Source organism: Callithrix jacchus, chromosome 12, assembly GCF_049354715.1.
Source record: "Callithrix jacchus isolate 240 chromosome 12, calJac240_pri, whole genome shotgun sequence".
Classification (NCBI taxonomy): domain Eukaryota; kingdom Metazoa; phylum Chordata; class Mammalia; order Primates; family Cebidae; genus Callithrix; species Callithrix jacchus.
This window is the reverse complement of record NC_133513.1, coordinates 2,293,542-2,297,495: the sequence shown is the minus strand read 5'-3', so window position 1 is coordinate 2,297,495 and position 3,954 is coordinate 2,293,542.

The following is a 3,954-nucleotide window of genomic DNA, read 5'->3' as shown; positions in this document are numbered from 1 at the left end:
CTGCTGTACTTTTGATTCTTGTATATTAAAAAGTGTTACTGAGGATTTTTAGAATTGGGCTAACACATTGCCTTGCAGTGCACTGTGGTGTGAGCTGTGTGCCTAGAGATACTGCCTGGTCTCCCTTCCTCAGTTGCTGCGTGCGTCACATCTAGATTTCCTGACAGCTTGTGAAGAAAGCTGCATTTCCCTCTACCCAGCAGGGTGGCATTGTTGCATTCAAAGCTTAACACCACGGGTTTCCAAAGCTAGTCCTGGGCACGCCGTCGCTGAGGTTAACAGTTCCCTGGCTGAGCAACTCCAGGCCGTGGCCTACAGCTCCACACTCGAGGGAGGACTGGAATTGCTGAAACCCGTAGTTAATTCCCCTGGGTTAGTGCTGCCTGTGAGGATCCTGGGAGATCTGGGGTGGGGGGGTCACCCCCTCTGTCCTGAAGGAAATAAAATCACCGTGTCTGCAAGCTTGTAGCTTTGAGGGTAATTTAACAGATGGGTTATGTGGGGGGGTTGTATTTTATAATGGAAACACTGACACAAACATTAGCTCTAGCGTTCTGGCACGGGGCAGGCCCAGCTGTGGCACAACCCAGACAGAGGAAGGGTGGCATAGCCTGTGGGTGGAGAGCTCTGTCTGAATAGGGCTTGAAGTTTCCCAGATCCACAGTTTTCACTCATGTTTTGGTGACTCTGAGACCAAATTAAATCCCTGTGAAGCTCTTAAGTCTTTATACCAAATAAGCCCATGTTTCTACTCAGAGCTGAGGGTCAACTCCTGTGACTCTGCTGTCTGTCAGCCCAGGGGACTTGGATGCAGCCATCCTTGCCAGTCCTGGCCTGCGCTGGAGCGGGAGGCTGGGGTTTCTAGTTCATGTAGTTATTGAAAAAGATGAAGAGAAGCTGAGGGCCCTTCGTGCCCATAAAGAAGCAACTAACAATCACGTTGTAACTCATGACTCGGCTGGAACAATTGGGGGAATCTTTAAGAACAAGTACTGCAATAATCAGCTTATTATGATTTACAATAGCAACAAGCCTTCGAAACTGCCAGCTGCCAAAACGCCTGTTTTTTACTGGAAGCGGCCACCCAGATCCTCCCTCCTCCCTCCTCCCTCCTCCCTGGTGGGGCCTCGAAGGCCTGACATCATGGTGAGCCTTCTTCAACTAGTGCCAACAGAAAGGACACTTACTGAAACCCAAGTCCCTGCAGTTTGCCAGACCAGAGTCAGCTCCAGATTCCAACCTGTGCCTTTTAAAGGAGCACGTGCTCTGACATAAGGCTTCGCCTTAACTCAAGCCCCTGCACCGGTCCTGTCCGTCATCTCTTACGGGACCCATTTGGTCTCCCAGCCTACCTCGACTTTGTTCTGAGCAGCGAGGGGGTGACGAGGAGGAGGAGGCGCAGCTGGACTGAATGAAAGTTCCTTGCTGCAGAAACCTGGGCGCTGAGGAGCTCCCCCTCTGCTGCTGCTGGTAGGACCCTCCCCCAGGCTCACCGTCTTGGGGATGTCCCGGTCAGTTCTGCGGCCGTATGATGTGGTGGATGACAATGTGGTCAGGCCCCCTGGTTTTTGCCCTGAGACTCCTGGTCTCTGGCTTTGTGTGGGAACATGGGCAAGTCCGTGACCTAAAGTCTTCTTACCTTGAAGATGGGCAGAACAATATCCACTTACAGAGCATCACACATAACCTGTTAATTTCCTTAGTGACCTAAGAAGGAATTGTTGCTAAAACCCAGCGCCTGTTAACCACAGGTACCGTGGTGGCCTCAGGGCCTGGGGGGCTGTAAAAGGGCCTGTGGAGTAAGTGCACTGCCCCCACATGGTCCCTCCCAGTGTTCAGTTGGGTGATCACCTTGCATCTTCACTTGCAAATGAAGGGGGCAGCTCCTTGGGTTCATGTGGTTTTTAAGTAAGAGTGTGCACAGTAGAAAAGGAGAAGGGTTGTAACTCTAAGGGCTAGCTGGAAGACAGCACTCAGTCCTTGGCTAGGGAGTGCGTGGAGAAGGCCGAGTCAGAGGGCAGCTGGATGGGCTGAGGGAGGCCAAGGACAGAATTGCCCAGCCTGGAGGGCAGGCCCGGCTCAGCATTGGGCCCGGTACCTCCAATACTCAGTACCTCAGCATTGGGCTCAGTACTCCAGAGCCTGTGTGACAAGAGAGCTACCTTGTGGAAAGCCACAGCTTGCTCTGTGGCGAGACTAAGCCCCAGCAGGAAGACCCAGTAGGTACTGGAACTGTCTGGAGGGGCTCACAGTCTCATGGGGGAGACATTGCTGGAAGCAGGCAGTTATGGGAGAGGACGTTTTCCTTGACCCAGGTATCACTACCCTCCTTTGGGCTAGCTCTGCTCCAGGAACTGGACCCGTGCAGTGAACCAGGAGGATAAGACCCCTGTCGCCTTGGAGTTGATACTCTAGCTGGAGTAAGGGGGGCAGGCCCTACAGAAACAGAGGACAAACATCCCATGAGTGCCAGGGAGAAAAGAGCGAGATGGAGAGGGATGGGGTCGTGAAAATCCCGGATCTGGGCAAACTGCAACCCGTCTTCAGACGGCCGAGCCCTGGCAATGAGGATGGGTGGTCAGGATGGCCCGTGGACCGGCGGGAGGGTGCCGGGCATGGCCGCACAGACTTGGATTTGAACCTTGGTTCTGTCCCTTCCCAGCTGGTGTTCTCGGGCGCCTTTTCTCCCTCTCCCCAAGCCTCAACTACAAACAGATACTAACAGCTCCTCACCAGGCTGGGCGGGGACGAGAGGTCCCCAAGATGCACACTGGGTGGGCTGGGCAGCTGTCATGATGTGAGGGTGGCACTGGGGCCCGCACTGTGTTTTGGAACCAGCTCCCACTCTCTGAAGCCAAGACCAAGGGCCCCTGAGCAGATGTGGTTCCATAAAAGTCAGCCTGCCCAGCACCCAACACCTAAACTCAACCCAGGGATGGTTCCGGGCCACTCCCTGGCCCCAGTGGGCCCCTACCCTTGGAGCCCACAAGAGCCCTCCACACCCCAGGAGATGTGAAGTCACATGTGATCTCTGAAAGAAGCGGGGCGGGGAGGAGAGAGGCAGAGGCTGCAGGGAGAGGCAGCCCCCCACCCTCCCTAAGCAGGGGACAGGAGGCGATGGTGCTGCTGGCTCTGGCCCAGCCTCCTTCATTTCTGCCTCCAGATTTTGCGCAGGGATGCATAGGGTTCTGCTCCTCAGTGCAGCCTGTCCTCCCTCCCACCTGCGAGAGGACTTGTATAGGGACCGTTCTGAACCACAAAGACCCCGTCATCACCCAGCTGCTCTTGGTGACCTTCACCTTAATGTCCTAGGGCCCCGGTTTGGGTCTGGGCCCTCCGTAACCTGCCCCTGCAGGCCACTCCAACCTTCTTCAGTTCCCTGACTGCAGCCAGCCCCAGCTGCTCTCTCAGCCTCAGGTGGAGAAGATCAGCTCTGCCTCCCAGCTGTGGCCCCTTTCTCCCTCCTCCATCACCTCCACCTTCCTGCAGAACACCTGGTGGTCTTCAAGAATCCATTTCAGCCATCTGTGGCTCTACTGTTCTGCCTCCATTCCTGCTGGAGTCTTCCCTGTGCCCGCAGACAGCGTCAGAGCTCCTGGCTCATTCTGGGGGCCGCAACTGACCAAGACTCCCTCAGGAGGACCAGATTCTGCTCCTCTCTCGCTCGGCCTCCTGCCTCCACAGGTACAGGGGCTGGGAATATGTTTGAGGGTGAAGACAGTGCCGGGTCCTCTAGGCTCGTCCCTCATTGTCCCTGGGTGCCCTGGTCCCTGGCTGAACAGTGGTCTGGAGGCAGCTGCTGCTCTGGGTGCCCTCTCTTGCGGGGCCAAAGGGGGTGCCACCTTCCCTGGGGGCTGAGCAGGCTGGGAGTTCAGCCAGACTTCATGTCCCTGCTCCCCAGGCCTCCTAGACCGGGGGGATATTGAAAGCAGACAGGAGCCAGGCCCCAGCTTT